Raw genomic sequence first — 21,445 nt, 5'->3', positions numbered from 1 at the left:
GTAGGAAACCCCTTCTCTTCTTTTAAAGAATTTCAAGCATTCCCAGGGAATTTTATTGGGCATGCAAGGTGGGCCCAAGCTAAGTTCCAATAAAAGAGCCAAATTCTTAGAAGAAAGGCACTCAGATCAAAGCTTGAACTTCTTGGAATAGTGTGAGTACAAGATTACACGGTGGGGGCAGGGAGGCTCCACTGCCCTCTCTCATGGCCCCCGATGATCCCACCAGGGTCCATGGTGCACAAGCGCGATCTGAGTGTCCCAGAGCCAAGCAGGCCACATCCGTCTCCCCTCCTCACGTGAAAATCGCACTACGCGAGCCGATCTTAGGTCAGCTTGTAAAGGATGATTCTTCTTCTTTAGCCATTTTACAGGACTGAGGGGCAAAGCTGAACTGATGAGGACCAGTGGACACAGCTCCAGGAGCAAGCCGTCACCACCCTGTCCTTGGAGATGCACCAGGGCTCCAGAAGTGGAAAGAGAAACAGCCAAAAGGGACAGGGGAAGTTCCAAAATGAGAAAGCCGGCAAAACCACAGAGCCCATCCCCACCTCCCCAGACCCATCTTCAGATCTGTGATCAGAATTGGGTCGGACGGCCTTCCCTGCACTGCGTTTCTCAGCTCTGATTCAGCCAGAAACTCACATCTCTGTGAGGCAACAGTTCACTGAGGAACCTACGTGTGTCTCCCGATTGCTCCCGGTGCAGGCGACACTAAGAGTCTGCCACCTTGTCCTGCCCTCCTCTGTGGTAGAAATGTTCCCCTCGTCTTCCAGGACCTGACGGTCCACCTCAGCAGTCCCCCCTGCACACTGCTGACAAGGGTCAAGTGCTCCGTCAACGTTCCATCCGAACCGGATTTCAAACCAATTTCAATCTATTATGACTGGCCACTCTTTTTTCTAGAGGAGTTGGCCCTTGCACAACCTGTAGGCATTTCCACATTTTTACCTACTTCTGTGAACTAATTTTCTTCGCCCAACGTAACCATGGGCATTATTTGCCATGCTTAAGGGCTTCTGAAGCGAATGTTGTAAAAGAACATTACAGGTCATCTGGAAACAGTTTTCTAATTTTTTTTTTAGTCCCGGATTAGGATGCAAATCCAACCCGGAAATTGAACCATCCCTAAATTGCATCGCTGTTTATCTGATTACTGCTGGAAACCATCTGCACTTAATTGTAAGACAACAAATCATGTATCAGCTAGGATTAAAGGGCAAACCCTCTTAGAAACAGTCTCTTGGAGGAATTTAAAAGCTAAAGAATAGGGGTTCCTGGGTCGCTCAGTGAGTTAAGCATCTGACTCTTGGTTTCGGCTCAGCTCATGATCTCACAGTTCTTGGGATCGAGTCCCACATCAGGCTCCATACTCACTGACAGCAAGGAGGCTGCTTGGGATTCTCTCTCTCTCTCTCTCTCTCTCTCTCTCTCTCTCAAAATAAATTTAACTTTAAAATAAGTAAATAAAATTAAAACGAAAGGAGAAAGAGCACATATCCCAACATTTCTTTCCCAATTTTAAAACTCCATCAAGAGTGTTTGTCGCTATATTGGAGAGGTGTGTTTACGAAAAGTACTGAAAGGCTTATCTTTTACATCTCAGAAGGGACATATGCACTGTCTTTGATCAACTCCTCCCTTCTGAGAATTTCCACTGAATTCCAGGGACCCACATAATAACAGCACCTCCTGTGAATCAGCATTTGCTGTGGCAGGAGCCGGTGGCGATTAGCCAGTCCACCGGGGCTCCTGAGAGATCATTCTGTGTGACAGCGCCTCTCGGTGTGGAATGAGGAGGGAGCCCCTGTTTTGTAACATGTAACCGAAGGAAATGCAGGTATTTCTTCTCTTAGCTTTTTGCAAACAAATAAGGTATATTTTTGACGTTATTAAACCAAACCCACGTTCTCCGACCAGTCCTCTCTCAACCAAGAATTGTGGTAACCGTCGAAACCCTGCTCACCGTTAATTCTCAGCACAGCACATCAAGCGTGCACCCAAAAGACTTAGAAACGGTAGCTTCCTGCGAAATGACAGTTCAATTTCCTCCCTTGACATAGGACACATCCGAGTCTCAAGGGGTCACCTGACTTGTCTGGGCCACAGCAAGTGGCAGAGCCAAGCTGAGAGGAAACCAAAAAATCCCAAAACGAAAACAGGGTGCTTATATCTTCATATTTGTAGAATGTGATTTGTGGCTGTGTTCTTAGTCTGCGGCTTTGTTTCTTCATTTGATGGTTGGTATGGCTTTTTATGATACTTCAAACGGTTCTATTGAACTAACTTAAGAAGTTCTAGAACATAACTGCAAGCTGAACAAAGCTGGACCATTTTCTGGCGAAGTCTTATTTAGGTGGAAGAGACTCAGGTTATCTATGAGTGAAAACTCAGGCTTGATGCGCCTTAGAAGTGCCTGTCACCAGCTGCAGGCATTTTCTGCTTCTGGTCAGTTCCCTAGAGGGTGTTGCTGTGTGATCCCAGCCACTCAGGGCCCCTCGAGTATCTCGCCACGTGGGCAACTCTGGGGAAATCGGTCCAATGTTGACAGTCGGTTGACCAGCATTGTGTGCTGAATATGGTATTGAGTTAATAATGTGAACGGTAATCCTCATTCAGAAAATCATACAGAGATAGTTCCACTCACATGCAGAGATGCATACTCTCCTCAGGGCTGTACTGCACTGAATCACGTTTGCAAAAATTACGCAAGTGATTCCTATTTTTAGGTGTTCTTGAAAGACAGCAGACCCAACGAGATGTGAGGTGTGGAATTCATTTTAGGGTGAACTTCTGTAGGATACCAAGCCTGGTTTCCCTACTGTCATGGTATATCATGACTTTTCTGTGACCATGGACACACTGTGTTGGAATTTATCACTCAACACATTGTGTCAGAATCAGGTATTTACTTTTCAGGTTCCCCCGTTGCACTCGAAGCTCTCTACAGACAGTATCTTATTTGTTTGTTAGTACTTAAGAAGCAAGCCCAGATCCTAGCACACATAAGGCATTCAATTAATGGTTGACATGTGAATGAATCAATGAATCCATTAATGAATCCATTAATGAGGGAATGAAATGATAAATACCTTATATTCTAAAACACCATAAATTATTGACATGAATATTTTAAAATTATTTAAAATTGACATGAATATTTTACAACTCTTGACATGAATATTTTAAAATCAAATACTCAGGCCTTACTGCCTCCTCTTTTCACACAGGTGAAAGCTAGAATCTAGGTAACACTCCATCTGCTCAGGGAAACCCACGAAGATAAAAGTGCACATGATCTTGAGTGCTTAAAACACTTTTACACAGGCAGATATATATAAAATTAGTTTTTAAAATTTTTTTTAATGTTTATTTCTGAGAGAGAGAGAGAGAGACAGAACATGAGCGGGGGAGGAGCAGAGAGAAAGGGAGGCACAGAACCCGAAGCAGGCTCGAGGCTCTGAGCTGTCAGCACAGAGCCCGATGCGGGGCTCGAACCCACCAACCGCGAGATCATGACCTGAGCCGAAGTCAGACGCTTGACCAACTGAGCCACCCAGGTGCCCCGTATATAAAATTATTTTAATGGTAAAACCCAAATAGCAAAAGTAACCCTTTTTCACTACCAGAGACCCATCACACATCACCTCTACAGACAGAACTGAGTTACTGAAGGCAGAATTTAATTGGCTTCTGAAATCTGCTTAAAATCAAGGCTCAGTTGCACTAACACTTTCACTGATAATAAAATAAGCAGAATGAAAATTTGATCATTAACCCCCAAAACGTTTTACTGACTTACAGAAGATGGAATATAGTTTAATTTTCTTATATAAAATTATTATTCTAAGTGTAAATGCAGGACACGTCAGCCAATTTTAAACTAACTTTTGTTCTGATAGTAGAAAATTTATTAGTTGAGTAAAAGGGGTACAAGTTGGATAATACTGTTAGATATGAAGAAAACACGTCTGTTGATAAGAAAAAAAACAGAATGTCCAGAACAAAAAGTGATATATAATATTTGCTTTGAGTTGCTCTAAATGTTTTTCTACCTCCAAATCAAGATACAGAACCACCTGTAAGGAAAGAGGTATGTTTGACGTTAATGATGATGTAACCTTCAGGACATGTGATCATGTATACATGGACATGTCATGGGAACATGTCAGAAAGATCCAACATGGATCAAGATGCTTTGACTGTAAGAATTAGGAATACCTACTTCATGATCCAGTAATATTTTGATTTATAGCTGCATTAAACAGAAGTGTTTTGGGGCATATATCCAAGGACACCATTTTTTAAAAAAAAATCCTGTGTCTTTGTATAGATGACACAAGTCAACCTAAATGACTAGTATCCAAGGATTATTAGACTAATGAACGTCCATTCCTTTCTTCGGTCTCCAAACCTTTCCATCCAACATTTTTATCAAAGAAGAAGTGATGTCATCACTCGACTGTAGCTGTATCAGTTGTCACGAAAGTGATCTAAGTTAATTACATTAATAAAGTCCAGACTGCTATCCAGTAGGGTGATGCGTAGCGTGAGATGGTGACTGTGTGTGCGATCACAGAGCAGCCAGACCTCAAGCTGACAACCACGTGATGATGTCCCACCAGACATATCTCATTTGTAGCAGGACAGAAACAATGATGGTTCTCTTTGTAACTTAATCTAGATAAAAACAACTATTAGAGCATTTCGTCTCTACATTTTAAAAGAGATGGGCTTTCTCACTGTGTATGGTGAGATATGTCATGCTATTTTTATCAAATTTCCATCCCTTTTCATAAACCACCCTGGTTATTTTATCACCTTTGAAAATGATTTTAAACCTTGATTGTTCTTAGCAGCACATGGAGAAATGTCCTTCACTAGGGACGCCAGGATAAAGTGAATTTATGAGCCCATACATCGATCTGATAAGCGGGCAGAAATCATTTTTATTATGTACATAAAACAGTGCCCGATTAAAGGACAGTCACATCGTCCCCTGACAATCTGTCCTATGTCACTCCAGAAAATAGGCTTTCTTTTTTAAGGTAACCTTATAAGAAACTTAAAGTTTAAAATGGAAATCCTTAAAGCATAAAGAGATGCGATTAAGCAAAGCCACAAACATACCAGGGGAAAATATCTGGAGAATAAAGCCGCCTAGTTAAGGACAGCAAAGTAGAGACAAATGATTATAAGCAGAATAAGAAACTGAGAGAAACACCCTCTCATATTTTGAGTGCCTCACGGGGTCCACAATCTTGTCAATTTGTAAGAGTGAATCCATACTTTCCCAAGTTACACAGAACCTCAGTAGATCTGGAGTCAAAGTCATGTTTAGAATCTGACGCTTATCATAAAATCCCCAAGTGAGTAAGACCGGACTGTCCAGTAAGACTACTAGAGACGGCCAGGGTGAGTGTCTCTCCTAGTACTGTCTATTTCAGGAGAAAAAAAAGAGAGAGAGAGAGAGACAACACATGTTACATCATGTTTTATTTCTTTTAGAAATTAAAAAATCTAGTAACAGAAAAATCTGGTCTAAAACCAGCAATTAACAAGAAAAGGAAAAAATACAGTGTTTGAAGGACTATAGGCACAAGAGAGTAAGTGAGAAGAAACGATTTACTCATACGGTAATGGTAACCACATGAGCAAACACACTGCACGTATTTTTGGTAACATTTTTAAAAAGCAGGTACAACCATCTCACAACCTGTATGCCCCCCAATTCCCAAGTGTGCATCTTTTAAAAGGATATATACGCGAATGTATAAATGTGCACAGACAGACGTGTTTATTTTTTAAACGGTCAATGAGATGACATCATGTCTGAAATAAAGAAAGCAAGTCCTAATCAGCAGAAAGGATCAAGGGCAGAGCCCGGAAGTTTCAGTGGGAAGCCCGAATCCATATTCCTAGTCCTTTTCCAAGGCTAATTCTGCATGCCTGCGCATGCACATGTGTGTGTGTTCGTGTGTGTGCACACGTGCGTGTGGGGGGGTGGGGTTGTGTGGTGGGAGAGCAGGCCTAGGCATTTCTAGAGTTCTCTAGGTCATTGCTGTGCACTTTGAAAAATAAGCATTTCAAAGATGGCCAAAGCTCAGCCTGAACTTTGCCAAGACCCACGCACCTGGCAGCTTTTCACTTGAGAAGCACCAAGTTCCCCACCCCAGGCAGGTGAAGGTCACCTCAAGGTGAAGGAAGCTCTACTCCAGACAACCTTCCACCTGCTCCTTCTTTCCAGTGAGAATAATACACTATCTAACCGTGAATTCCTGGCAATGTAATTCCTGCAAGTGATGTTGGGAAGGGCTGCCCACGTTAAGACGTGACTGTGGGCTGTCCTCCGAGCAGACGTGAGCCTGGGGATTTCAGCTATGGACACCTCAGCACTGAGTGCAGCCTCCCAATCTCCTCCTCGGCTCTTCTGAGGCACTGGATACAAAAAGGAACCAGTTTCTGACTTCTCCACCAGCCATCTTTGAGGATTCCCAGTGTGACCCTTTCTCTGTGGGTTCACCCCCCCCCCAGCGGGATTAAAAACCTAGTGTTACAGTGAAACTCCCTCTGTGTTTCTCTTTCTGCCAATCAATTAAGCCAAATCAAATATTAGAACTAGCCTCATGTTTTCTGATATCAGCTTAATAAAGGCAACAATAGGCAATTTGTTACCTTTCTTGTCTCTTGGATATCAGCCTATGGTCAAGAGGAGAAAATTATTTATCATATACCTTACACAGCCAAAACAAATTGGAATTGCATGAACCACCAGCTTGGGGAAATTATACTACACCATCGCTTTTAGTTATTATTTTCTTCTTTATTTCTCCTGTGGCACACGCTAACACAGTGAGTATGTGTGTGTATGTATATTTATACTTACATAAAATAATTCACCATTGACATTGTCTTGTGTTTTCCATTTTGCTATAAAGTGTAGGTGGCATTGTAAGTTGATAGCTTTTGTCTTTGTGGCCATCAGTAGGAAGTATAGAAGGAAATGATGAAAATTTCCCCCTTGTGTGCAGAAACAGAACTCATTAGAAGTTCATTAGAAGCTCATGTTGTAGATCTGGGGCCTGATGGCCTCATTTACATAACACACAAAAATCCGCAGCCTTAAAATATGATTCAGGACATGTAAGTCACATAAAAGTCATCTTATTACAACACCTATCAAAATGGGGCAACACAATGATACTTAAGTATTTTGTTGACACCTTATTAAGGCTATCTTCTGTACTTTCAAGATTTTCAGTGTTTTCAACTCAATAATTGTCATCCACCACTGTTCTTAGAGCAGGTAGATAAAAAGATGTCAAAGTCAAGTGGCAGAATTACAGAGTCCTCCCATGTGGCCTCAATACAAGGAGGGACCTTCTGTTGCTCCATGGAATGAGTTCCGTGTGAAGTAAGATCTGCCTAGAAAATCTCAGAGATGGGGCGCCTGGGTGGCGCAGTCGGTTAAGCGTCCGACTTCAGCCAGGTCACGATCTCGCGGTCCGGGAGTTCGAGCCCCGCGTCGGGCTCTGGGCTGATGGCTCGGAGCCTGGAGCCTGTTTCCGATTCTGTGTCTCCCTCTCTCTCTGCCCCTCCCCCATTCATGCTCTGTCTCTCTCTGTCCCAAAAATAAACTTTGAAAAAAAAAATTAAAAAAAAAGAAAATCTCAGAGATGGCTAGAAGACAAGCAGTCAGGTAGGCATTGGGTGGGGATTTGGGAGACGCGATCTGGAAATTCCTGGCCAGCTCCAGAGTCTGTGGCCCCACGTTCCCGTGAACATCCACGAGCACCTTACACTGGCGTCCACCGCGCATTGAACCAAGTGAGCACACGGGTGTTTTCAGTCAATCCACTGTTAATATCATATTCGGTCCTCTTTGTCTATGGGAATGACACTAGAGGTCATGAGTTAACAGACATGAAAGCCTTTGGACTATGAGGAGCTGGGCCAGAGTCTTGGCGTGTGACCTCCATTTCCACACCTGTCCACCGACCTGGGCTGGTGGCCTTGATGGGAGTCTACAATGGAAACCCAGTCACCCAGACTAACTGTGCACGCATGCACGCAGTGCCCCCTGGTGGCCACATATCCCGCACACAACAGATCTCTTGGGAAGAATGCAAATCTTGGGGAAAGTATAAACAACAAAAATGTGTCCAGCTGTGTATTCTGAATACACGTTGTTCTAGCATTTTCTCACGTGCGGAGTGTCTCCGCAAGAACATAAACTGCTTCGTTTTCCTTTAAGTCTGTTTCTGCTAACTCTGTTTCCACAGTGACAGATCCCTGCTTTCTGGGCTGCCATTTGAGACCATTTATATGGTCACCTTTCAGCGTTTGTTTGGCCGAATGATACCTCATTCCCTCTATTTTCTTCTGGCTTTTCTTCAAGTGGTTTACATCTTAATAAAATGCAGGGTTTGTGAAGATTTGTCACAGTGAGACGGTTTTCTTTTCTCTCTCTCTCTCATTTGTTTGTTCTTTGGTTTCAATATTAGTTCATATCCTAGGTCCCCCGACAATGATGATATTCTTTCATGAAATGTAATAATGACAAAAGCAAATGGACCAAGTAGTTGTTTCCGTGTTTGGAGATGGGAAGGCATGTACAGGGAGTTACTGATATTGCTTAGGGGAGAACAGACCCACTGGCAAAAGCGTGAAGGGAGCCTGGATTTGGAGGCCCTTTGCGTGCATTTCAATGATAACATCCAGGCACATCTCACTTTTAATATCACATATTTTGTCATTATTTTAAATTAACTTCAATCATAACTGCCAAAACTTGGAAGCAATCAAGATGTCCTTTGGGGGTGAATGGACAGATAAACAGCACACCCAGACAATGGGATAGTATTCAGCGCTAAAAAGAAATAAACACCCGAGTGGCTCAGTTGGTTAAGCGTCTCACTCTTGGTTTCAACTCAGGTCATGATTTCGTGGTTTGTGGGTTCGAGCCCCACATCAGGCTCGGCGCTGACAGTGTGGAGCCTGCTTGGGATTCTCTCTACTTCCCTCTCTCTCTCTCTCTCTCTCTCTCTCTCTGCCTCTCCCCTGCTCACTCGCTTGCTCTCTCAAAATAAATAAACACTTTTTAAAAAAAGAAATAAACAATCAAATTGGGAAGAGACATGAGGGAAGCTTACATATGCATTACTAAACAAAAGAAGCCAATCAGAGAAGTCTCCACGCTGTATGAGTCCAACTACGTGACATTCTAGAAAAGGCAATGCTACAGAGACTGTAGGAAGATCAGTGGTTGCCAGCACTCGGGGTGGGTACAGAGGGATGAAAAGACGGAGCACAGAGGATTTTTAACGCAGTGAAGCTACTCATGGTGGCCACCTGCCATGACCCATTTATCCACACCCATAGCAAGCACATCACCAAGAGTGAACCTGATGTTAACTATGGCCTCTGGGTGATGATGATGTACCAGCACAGATTCATCACTGGTAACAAATGCACCTTCTGGTGTAGGATGTTGATAGTGGGGGAGGTTCTGTATGGGTGGGAGCAGGGGAATAAAGAAATCTCTGTACCTTTCCCTTATTTTTGGTGTGAAACAAAAACTACTCTAAAGAACTAAAGTCTTGGGGCGCTTGGGTGGCTCAGTAGGTTAAGCTTCTGACTTTGGCTCAGGTCATGATCTCAGGGTTTGTGAGTTCAAGCCCCACATCAGGCCCTCTACTGTCAGTGAAGAACCTGCTATGGATCCCCTGTCCCCCTCTCTCACTTCCCTCCGCCCTCCTCAAAAATAAATAAAGATTTAAAAAACTAAAGTCTTGAACAATGACTTTGCTGACTTCTTCAAAGACTCAACAAACCTGGCCACCTGTGCATTTTGCCAACTCTCCCCACGTATTAGCCTCTCTTTCTAAGGGATGCCCAGCTCCCATAACATAATCTTGTGTTGTTCGATGTCCTCCAGCATTGCGTAGCACGCCCCTCCCCAGAGAGCCCTTGCTCAGGGAACGTAGGCCTGGTCCCCCTTCCCCGTCACTTACTTTGTGTCGTCCTCTCTTCCTGAACTGATTTTTCTCCTACCTCTGAAAATAACAGCTCATTAGAAAGCGATCAGAGATTGAGCGAGCAATTGAACGCAATTACACAAAATTATACGGAGCTTAAACTAGGTGCTCAACTCTGTTGTCTGAACCTGGGAAACCGAAGCCCTGAATTCTCCTACCCCGAGCTGCTGGAGGTCACCTTGATGGCCTTCAAAGGGAAAAGGGGAAATGATCTCTCGCTGCAATTCACACAGAATGTCATCTTTTACCGCACGCTGCCCTAGAAAAGGGACCATTGGAGGTCTCAGCGGTGGGACTTCCGCAGCCCACGTGCTGCTGAAAATCAACAGTCCACAGGAGAGAGACGCTAAAATAAAGCATGTCAGGAATCTCGCATACGAAGGCAGTGGCCAGCGGGTGTTGGGCAGGCTGACTTCTCCCCAAGAAAAGTTTACACAGAAGTGGAAGAGAATCTGTCGTCCGAGATGGGGTGGGGGGAGGAACACAACATATTAAAATGACAGAGCTGTCAAGGTTCTCTGGCCAACTAAAACCATCTCTAGGGTGACCGACTGTCCAGGTTTGCCCAGAACTGTCCGGGTTTTTGCACTGAGAGTCACACATCCTGGTTCCCTCCTTTGTCCCTGGTTAACCAGGATGGTCGGTCCTCCTGTTTAAAGTCACCTGAGACCATGAGACCTAATAACATGCTAGGAAAGTAATGGAAGACCATTCCAGGAGTTGGCAAACTCTACCAGATCAATGATATTACCTGAATTCAAAGGAAAAAAAAAATATATATATATATATAACGTAGATGTATTATAACATTTCCTAGTGGATAAATACCTCTAGCTGATGTGCCTCTTGAGAAAGCACATCCCAAAGGAGAAGCCAGGAGTTGGAATGAGAAGCTGAAGCTATGATCTCAAGGCCCAGACACTGCACAAGACAACGGCTAGAGCTCTCCGGCTATCATCTACCAACGTGAGGCCTACACTGTGCCCTGCTATCGGGTTTCAAATATCAAGCATTTAGGGGCCCCTGGGGGGCTCAGTAGGTTAAGCATCTGACTCTCGATTTCGGCTCGGGTCATGCTCTCACGGTTCGTAAGTTCAAGCCCCGCATCAGGCTCTGCGCTGACTGTGGAGAGCCTACTTGGGATTCTGTCTCTCCCTCTCCCTCTCTCTGTCCCCCTTCCCCTCTTGCTCTCTCTCTCAAAATAAATAAAAATAAACTTTAAAAATTATAAATAAATAAATATCAAGCCTTTAACGATGACCACAGCAAGTGTATTTGGTTAGGCTTCCCAAATACGGAAAAAGAAACCACCCTAAAACATCTCTGACAGGTTTTCCCCTTCGAAGCCTTGCGTTAGAGCGAAGTACACAGTCACACCAGAAAGAGGGTGCTTTAGGGTAGACTCCTAAACAGACCATCTGCAGGAGAAAAAAAAAAAACAGAAGATGATAAAGCACGCATTTCCCTGTGAGGAACAGAAATGAAAACTACAGTAAGTCTGCCTCCTCAAAGTTCTTCTCCGAAGGTGAATGAGTAACCTTGGGGAAACAGAGCCGGCTTTGCACACAGATGTGCCAGCGAGAAGGAGGCAGGGTTACCTCCTCGTTCAGCATGCCTCCCGCCACCCTCTTGCTCTTGTGCCCTGCCATCGCCATTTCTGCTCGCCCTTGTCCTGTGGTGGACACCCACTGGGACACGAGGCGGTGCCGGGTACTTCAAGGGGGCTCCTCTGGGCCACTTTGCTCCTCTAAGACTGCCCTAGTCCATGGGATTGCTGTCACGACTAAATGGAAGGAGCTCGTGAAACACGAGCTGGATGGTTGGCACATGACGAACGGTCAAGAACTGTCTGCACTTGTGGATTCTATCGGCGTAATCTCGATGGGTTGGTACCATCCTGGGGGGCATTCTGGAAATCTATAGGGACTCTGTGTTTCCATTATGACTGGGGCCCTGGTGTGGCTGCCAATGCGAGGGAGAAGCAAGGATTCTCGATGTCCTAACCGCGCAGGCCAACCCACCTGGCAAATAATGGCGCCCAGTTTCACAAGTGTTTCCACGTTCTGTGGCGTGTTTCTCTAGATGAGAGATCTGCTGATCATCACCGGAGCCAGACTCTAAATCTGTCTGGCTTATAAACGTGAATATTTTGCACCCAGTTCTAATTTGTAGTCAATGTTTCAAGAACATGATCGCCATGTATGTCTTTCAGCCCAGAACTTTCCAAAGGGTCTTTCCACCTTTTAGAGACACCAGTGGAGCTCTTGAAAAATAATAAATAACGTGACCTTCCTACCCATGTAATGTTTAAACAAACTTACAAAAACTTGTATACAAGTGTTCATAGCATCCCCATTTATAACTCGTGAATGGATAAACAAAATGTAATATAGCCACACAACGGAATACCATTTGACAATAAAAAGGAACAAAGTATTGGGCGCCTGGGTGGCTCAGTTGGTTAAGCGTACGACTTTGCCTCAGGTCACGATCTCATGGTTTGTGAGTTCGAACCCCGCATCGGGCTCTGTGCTGATGGCTCAGAGCCTGGAGCCTGCTTTGGATTCTGCGTCTCCCTCTTTCTCTGCCCCTCCCCCACCCATGCTCTGTCTCTCTCTGTCTCTCAAAAATGAATCAATGATAAAAAAAAATTTTTTTAAAGGAACAAAGTACTGATACCACCTCAAAAACACTGTGGAAAGTGAAAAAAACATGACCTAAAAGATCTCAAGTATTATATGATTCCACGTGCATGAAATGTCCAAAGAAGACGAATCTATAGGATAGAAAACAGATTGGTGGTTTGCCTGAGGCTGAGCATGGAATGAGGAAAGACTGCTAACGCACATGCGGTTTCTTTTTGGGTTGACGAGAATGTTCTAAAACTAGATTCTGGTTACGGTTTCACAACTCTGTACATATAAACATTACTGAACTGAACATGTAGAAGGAAAGGAAGTGATATGAAAATCATGCCTGAATAAAGCTATTTAAAAACTCAGCATAATGAGTTAATTATAATCCAATGACAAGATAAAAATAAAAATCACGCAATGAAATGTGTATTTCACCAGGTACACGCTCAGACACAAGAGGCCAGAGGTTTGTCCCCTCACTGAATGGCTGTGAATGTGACGTCTGTGAACACAGATCCAGTGTGTCTGTAGGTGGGTGATGTTATCTACCCATTTCACACCAGGAAGTAAAGGGTTATTCCAAAGTATCTGTTATCAGAAGGGAAATTGGATTTGATAGGGGCAGGAGACACTGGTAGCGTTACTTCTTCCAATCACCACACACATCTTTGCACGTCTTAAGACGCGCATGCTTCCTAAAGCATGCAACTCTCTCCTGGTTTTCTTGTTGGACAAAGACATTTGGCTCTCAGGCTTATTCAAGGGTAAGTTTCCCAGTCTACGTTGGCAGCGGAAAGTAGGGATGATGATAAAAATGGCACAGAACAGGAGAGAAACAGCCCCTGGGAGTGCAAATTGGGGAGCTGAGTGGAATCCAAAGTCACGGTGGTCAGACTATGTGGTGGGACCTGTAGCTCCCCAGCCCCATCCGAGAAACTCGGTCATCTATTTGGCTGATGTCAGTTCCCACAAAAGAATGCTATGATGCGAATGTGTTCATGGAGAAGCCTTGTGACACTTGTCATAGAAATAAATCCCACATAAGGAACATTCTGGGATGAGTAACATACCCGATTTAAATTGGAATTTATTTCTCTGAAACTCAATTTCTGTCCCCACCATGTAAATAGCTTCTGAATTATCATCGCCAGCCATATGTTTGCAATCAGTGCCTTGGGGTCTCCAAGATGTACAAAAACACCAGCCAGATTTCCTTCTCTGTGGAAGGGCTCATGGTTCCTTCACATTGTTATGTGACATTATACAAAGAGGCAAAATGTAACTTTAAGAAAGGGAAAATACATCCTAACGAATCACTGTCATCCACATTTAGGGAACCATAAAGTTCTTGCTCCCAAATTTCAGGCTCCGAGCTGACTTTGGAACTTGGCCCCTTATAACTCCTGCCAACAACTCCACACCTGGGTGTCCCCACCCCCAGCGCACACACCTACAACATGTGTCCTTTTAGATAAACATTACACACCAGCTGATAGAAGCTTCCTGAGGGAAAGAAAGTGGGGGAGTACATAAATAAAGCTAAAATTCGAGTTCTCAAACCAAAATGGTAGACATCAAAGTCCAGATTGAAAACCAGTATTTTCATTTCCCCTGCTCAACGGGTCCTTCTGCCTTCATCCTGTCCCCACACTCACATGTCACTATTGTCCTGAATTTCATGGGTTGATGTTTTCCAATTAGCCAGCCATAAGCATGTGTTTCAGGAGATAGCACAGATGTGTGAGGCACTATTGGGGCTGGAAGAGTTATTCTGTCCAGAAGGACCTTCTCAGATGGCGGCCAGATGCCACAGCCCAACACACAGACACGGGGGACGATCCAAAGTAATACAATGAAATCTTAGTAACAAAACCAAGAGAATTCCATGTAAACTTCTCTACATTAAAAGGCAGAAATGGCTGAACCCCCGACCCTCAATAGTTGCTAAACAGCTTAAGACTCTCTAGGCGCACCGACCGTCAAGGCTTGGGTACATCGCGATTTGGCCTTGTACACAGATGCCCACCATCCATTCTTCACTGCTCAAAAGCAATCAGGATTTATCATGGACTGGATTTAGTGAATTTATTTTGAACTGAGTTCCAAATTATTTCTAATTCTCCCTCCGGTTCAAGGCAGTATGCATCATGTGACACAGAATGATTTTAAAACAAATCCATTGTCCGAAACATTCAGCGAGCTGATGCCACGTTTTTCTGGGAAGAAAAGTCAGCGAGGGAAAAAGAGAAATCACATCACCACCGCCACCAACCCTGGCATGGCAGGGTTCATTCTCTCACGCATTCATGCATTAATTCATTTACTTATTTATTCACTCACTTATCTATTTATGCATTCATTGTTCATTCGGGCATTCATTCATTCATTCATTCACTCTTTCACTTATTCAATCGAGCATTCATTTGTCATTTATTCACTCAAGACTTCATCGATTCAAGAATGCACTCATTCGTTCCCTGAAGCATTCATTCACTCACCTGTTCATTCACTCATTTGACACATAAGCATCACATGACTACCTCGTGCTGGGAACTGTGCAAAATGACATTCTTGGCTCCTCTGTAGACATCCCTTTATGGCACACAAGGAGGGGGGACACACTGGGCTCCTCAGGGTGAAGGAGAAATGCCAAACAATATTAGAACAGAAGGGAGGTATTGGTCATAGGACCATGAAAGACATCGGGCTGTGGGCAGGGCCACATTAGGACATCCTTGGGTCCTTTCTCCATAAAGAAATTGTTAAAGAATTATATTTTATGGCCGCATCAGTATAAAAGCAAATACAATCTTAGGGGCATTATGTTCATCTTTTCTTTCTGGTTTTTAAAGAAATTAAAACATTTTCATGGACTCTTAAAATCATCATGGCCCGTGGACACTGTGCCTACAGTGCTCGCGAATATGTCGGTCCCAGCTTTGGGGTCACTCACACCGGCACCCCAGTCTTCCAACACCCTTAACAGCAATGCCCTTGCCCCTGGTAGCTCACTCCTTTGTGCCCCTGTCTCCCCTGCTAAGACGGGACGTGGAAATGAAACCATGTGGCTTACTGTCTGGGACACAGCTAGGACTCTGTGCCTACTTCTTCTCTTGCCAATAACGACAATAGTAACAACTCCCCCGGGAAGTCACTGAACGCTAAGAGAGGCGGGATCACAGATGTCTTCCCTTTGGGGCTCGGGAAACATAAGAGCATCCAGACCAAACAAGCCCCATTGGAGTGGGACTTGTTTCTCATCAGTTACCTGCTGTTGAGTGCGCTAAACCATACAGGACCCACTTCAAGGAACAGAGACGTAGGGTCTTTATTTCGCCCCTTGAAAGAATTCTCACTGGACACCAAACTCTGCACCCCCCCCCCCAGCTTTTATCTCCTTTCCTTATTTCTTTAAAAAATACTTTATAACCGAGTTGTTTATTCCGTCCGTCATTTGTCTCTCCTCACTGGTGCCTTAGCCCTGGAAGGGCAACAGTTGGTAGGTTTTGTTTACTGCTGTGTTATTATTTCTGACACTTAGACTGGTGTCAGTCACAACAGAAGCACTCAGCGAATATGACTCGTTCAACTGAATTGATGTGAAAATCATCGGGAACGCTAGTTTGAAAAACATTAAAATTCACCCTTTAGAATATTTTTGTCACTTTCTACGAGAACTTCTTTTCCGCAAACTACAACTCTTGATCAAGTATTCCCAATAGTGTAGAATAATAATTTTTCGGGCTATTCCTCTTCCATTTCTCAAACATAAACTATTTTTGACTGAAACGTTCAGCAGTGCGTATGTGCTACCTCCTTTCTCCCCTGCCAAGTTCTTCCTTCTGTGCCAGAATTGCTTATCTAAACTTTACACCAATTTGACAGTTTCTGATAAAGCAAGAAGAACAAAGGGATCACTAGAAAGTTACGGGGCTAGCTTTATCAAAGCACAAGGTATTTGAGACTATGGCTCAACTTAAAAACTGAGAACAAACTGAGGGTTGATGGGGGGTGGGAGGGAGGGGAGGGTGGGTGATGGGCATCGAGGAGGGCACCTGTTGGGATGAGCACTGGGTGTTGTATGGAAACCAATTTGACAATAAACTTCATATATTGAAAAAAAAAGAGAGAATATGGCTCAAATATATATATATTTTTTCTCGAAGAATGGCTTCTCTACCTGAAAAACAAAACAAAAGACAGGGCGCCTGGGTGGCTCAGTCGGTTAAGCATCCGACTTCAGCTCAGGTCATGATCTCATGGTTCATGGGTTCGAGTGCCACGTCGGGCTCTGGGCTGACAGCTCGGAGCCTGGAGCCTGCTTCGGATTCTGTGTCTCCCTCTCTCTCTGCCCGCCCCCACTCATGCTCTGTCTCCCCCTCTCTCTCAAAAATAAATAAACATTAAAAAAAAATTTTTAAGGAAAAAAAAGGCAATGGCTTGGGTTAATTATTTCTAATATCCTGAGCACAGAAGCTGCCCGATTTCCACAAAGAGGGGCTCTCTCAAGTACTAGGACATCCTTTGTCATCCCCATGAACCACTGCGACCACAAGGCACCGTACGTTCAAGGAGACGCTTATGGTAATTACAGGTGGAGACTTATGGGAAAAAGCAAAACTATTAAGAATCCTATTTTCCTCCTTACAGAACATAAACTCATCTCCTGGTTTATCGAAAATGTTAACAGCTGTATTGGCTGAATTATAACACTGAAATACTCACTGTAAAAACTGTATTCCATATGGAAAGGTGGGGGAAAATGACCCATTGTCGCGTAATTACATCTTGCAAAAACAAAACGCCTTCTGTTAACGTGCTGATGTATACCCCACGGACTGCTTGAGTGCAATGAGCCGACTGATCGGAGGTGGCCCTGGGAGTTCACTCACAGTAGCCTGGATAATAAGCCAGCTGGAAGCAGGAACCCCCTTCCTGCTGGCATGAGAGGTCGCATCTGAGCGGGACCTCTTTTCCCCTGACGAGAGGGACCGCTCCTTCCCACGGGCCTCGGAGTCTCTAGGTGCCAGACATCTGGCTCCTCCGGGCGACTCCAGTAGCAGCTGATGCCTAAACCCAGATGGAATGCTTGTCTCCCCGTTTACTAGGATTTCTCTTGGGTTCGTAACAAAGGCCAATCAGGGAGTGCAGAGGGCCCCGCAACTGGACACAGACCCTCCCCACTGTTCAGGATGCCTAGCCCCAGCATGCCTCCCAGGAGAGCACGAATGAATGAGGAACTATTTTCTTCTCTTGCTTACAGTTACTTTCTTCCTTAAAGATTATTCCTTAGAGCACGCTGAACCATATCGTGCAATATGCCCTTTCCCGCTGTGACAGTCAATTTGATGCATCAACTTATAAGTAGGCGGCAGCACTAAGTTTCTCAGTCAAACGCTAGTCAAGTCATTGCCGCGAAGGTATTTTGCACATATGGTCAACATCAGCAATCAAAGGCCTTAAGAGGTTTTCCTGCCCAAGAGCAAATTCGGCACGTGGCTCACCACATTAGCTCTTACCCCAGAGTTTCCAGCCTGCCTTTGGCCTACCCTATAGATTTCAGACTTGTCTAGCCCAATCAACTCCAATATTTTTGTGTGAGCCAATATCTTGAAATCCATCCATCTATCTATCCATCTGTGTATCTATCTCTCTATCTATCTCTCTATCCATCTATCTGTATAACCTACTGGTTCTATTTCTCCTGCAGACTTTGACTGGTACACTCACCTTGCATCAAAGCTGTATAATATTTTTCATAAGCTTAAGCTCTGTACAAATGAAAAATGACCTCTTTAGATAAACGTTATGAAACTTTTCTCCCACCCACCCACCACACACTTAATTTGCTTTTTTTGTTTTTTATGTCCCCTTTCCAGTCTGGATTTAAGATATCAACATAGCAAATGTTAAATTTATTAACATAAATTTAAAATATGGGGGTAGCCGCCTAGGTGGCTCAGTCAGATGAGCATCTGACTTTGGCTCAGGTTGTGATCTCATGGTTTGAGAGTTTGAGCCCCATGTCGGGCTTTGTGCTGACAGTGCAGAGCCTGCTTCAGACTCTCTGCCTCCTTCTCTCTCTGTCTCTCTGTCTCTCTGTCTCTCTCTCTCTCTCTCTCTCTCTCTCTCTCTCACACACACACACAAACATTAAAAAATTTTTAATGGAAAAAAATAAATTTTAAATATAAAAATAACACACAGAATATTTATTACCAGATAATTATCAAATATCAAAAGGGAGGTTACAGTAGGAAAACAAGGAGACAAGAATTTATTTAGCCAACAAAATCCATGCCAAAAGCCGGGAGAAAGTCAGGGGAATTGAGACAAACCCTACAAAGATCCCCGGACGCTCATCCAGGACACTGTGGTGGCTCTGCAAAGGCTGAGGGCAGTGCTCTAAGGCAAAAAGAGAGGGCCCCCATGTGCAGAAAGCCAGGAACGGATCTAGAGACCAAAGAGAAGCCTCCAGAAACTCAAAAGGCTGGCAGGCAGGCTAGAGGGCAGAAAGAGAATTCCCATAGTTTAGAAAGCTGGTGGCCGGCCCTGCCAAGTGTGACGAGATCCAAAGAGTCTGGCTGGTGCTCAGATCCCAGGCCCTTCTGAAGGCAAAGTTTCATACCCACCTTCACAACAGGTGAACCGAATCCCCTAAAGGCACAGACTCTGCAGCAGAGTCCAGGACCAGCTCAGCTATTGTTGCAGTGGCTCAGCCTCACACCGTCAGCCCGACAGAGTGGCATGTCATTCTCAGCAGGTGAATATCCCTTACCCAAAACAATGTTTAACATAAAATAAAAATCACAAGATACACAAAGATGAAACCGTCCCTAGCAGCAAATGTGGAAATGGCCCAGGTGTTTGGATAGTCACTCTGGGATTTTGAAAGCCATAATAAGGAAGGATCTAGAGAAAAATGTTGACAAGTGTGAACAGATGAGGAATTCCAGCAGAGAAAGGGAACTACCAAAGACAAAAATCAAATGGAACCAGGAGAATGAAATTATATAATCCCAGAGAGGAAGAAATCAGTTGATGTGTTTACTAGCAGACTGGGAACAAGAGAGGAAAAACGTCAGTGAAATCAAAGGTAGGCCAACAGACACCATCCAGACTGAACAAGAATAACAAGTGAAAAAATAGAATAAAACAAAGCATCCGGGGCGCCTGGGTGGCGCAGTCGGTTAAGCGTCCGACTTCAGCCAGGTCATGATCTCGCGGTCTGTGAGTTCGAGCCCCGCGTCGGACTCTGGGCTGATGGCTCAGAGCCTGGAGCCTGTTTCCGATTCTGTGTCTCCCTCTCTCTCTGCCCCTCCCCCATTCATGCTCTGTCTCTCTCTGTCCCAAAAATAAATAAACGTATAAAAAAAATAATTAAAATAAAAAAAAAAAAAAACAAAGCATCCAATACCTGTAATATACTACCAAGCAATATAAATAACTGGAGTCCCAGAAGGAGAGGAGAGAGGTGCAGAAGAGAAGGTACTTTCAGAGACAATTGTCAATGATTTTTTAAATTGGTGGAATACATCAGCATACATATCCAAAAAGCTCAGCCAACCATGAACACCATGTTTAAGAGATAACTTGCAAATTACACCTAGTACAGCAGAGGCAAACTGGGAAATGGAAAGAAATTCTTAAAAGTAGCCCCCAAAACAACCCATGTCATATGCAAGGGAAGCATGAAAAGAACGAGGGTTGAGTTTCTCACCACGGGATGGAATTTACAAAGTGCCAAGACAAAAGAAAAGCTGCCAGTATAGCATTGTATATATAGCCAAAGGATGCATCAAACATGAGAGCTAAGTAAAGACACTTTCGGCCGTAGAAAAACTCAAGAGATTTTTGCAGCTAGAAAACCTGTGCTACAAAAAATTGCTGCAAGAATTTATTCAGAGGGATGCGATGCGACACCGGAGAGAACCTCCAGTCTGCAGGAAAGAATTAAAACACAGGCAGTGCGATACATGGGTAAAAAGAAGGGACCCGTTCATTATCTTTAATACGCGTGTGTGTGTCTACAGATTCTAACATATGGGCTATATATACGGATTCAGGCCCCAATTGTTCGAAACAAAAATAGTAACAACACGTCGTAGAGTTTATAGAACACAGAGGAAGAAAAGAACCCGGGTAAGGGGAGGAACGGAATTAAACAACCATGAGGTTCTTACTTTTTAAAAAGAATTTAATGGGGCATCTGGGTGGCTCAGTCTGTTACACATCTGACTCTTGGTTTCAGCTCAGGTCATGCATGATCCCCCAGGGTCGTGGGACTGAGCCCCACGGTGGACTCCACACTGAGCATAAAGCCTGCTTAAGAGTCTCTCTCTCTCTTGGGGAGCCTGGGTGGCTCAGTCAGTTAAGCGTCTCAGGTCATGATCTCGTAGTTCGTGAGTTTGAGCCCTGCATCAGGCTCTGTGCTGACGGCTCGGAGCCTGGAGCCTGCTTTGGATTCTGTGTCTCCCTCTTGCTCTGTCCCTCCCCTGCTCATGCTCTGTTTCTCTCTCTCTGTCTCTCAAAAAATAAACATTAAAAAAAGTTTTCAAAAAAAATCTCTCTCTCCACCACCCAGCCACTCCCCCATTCATGCATGCTCTTGCTCTCGCTCGCTCTCTCTCTCTCAAAGAAAAAAAGAGTTTAATGTAATTGGAAATTAGATGATGCTAAGTTATATGTGTTTAAATTTCCAGCAACTTCTAAAAAATAACACAACAATGAACATCTAAAAATATACAGATTTTTTGCTGATCTGACACAAAATAA

The 21,445-nt window shown here is 44.0% G+C and overlaps 1 protein-coding gene across 2 annotated transcripts in view; it reads right to left on the bottom strand.

The window, feature by feature from the left end:
- DSCAM (DS cell adhesion molecule) overlaps positions 1-21,445 on the bottom strand; it is a 706,002-nt gene that overhangs the window by 414,010 nt on the left and 270,547 nt on the right. The gene's annotated exons all lie outside the window — the stretch shown is intronic.

The sequence above is a fragment of the Felis catus genome, chromosome C2 (genome assembly GCF_018350175.1).
Source record: "Felis catus isolate Fca126 chromosome C2, F.catus_Fca126_mat1.0, whole genome shotgun sequence".
NCBI classification, from domain to species: Eukaryota; Metazoa; Chordata; class Mammalia; order Carnivora; family Felidae; genus Felis; species Felis catus.
This window is presented reverse-complemented; position numbering and strand designations above follow the sequence as displayed.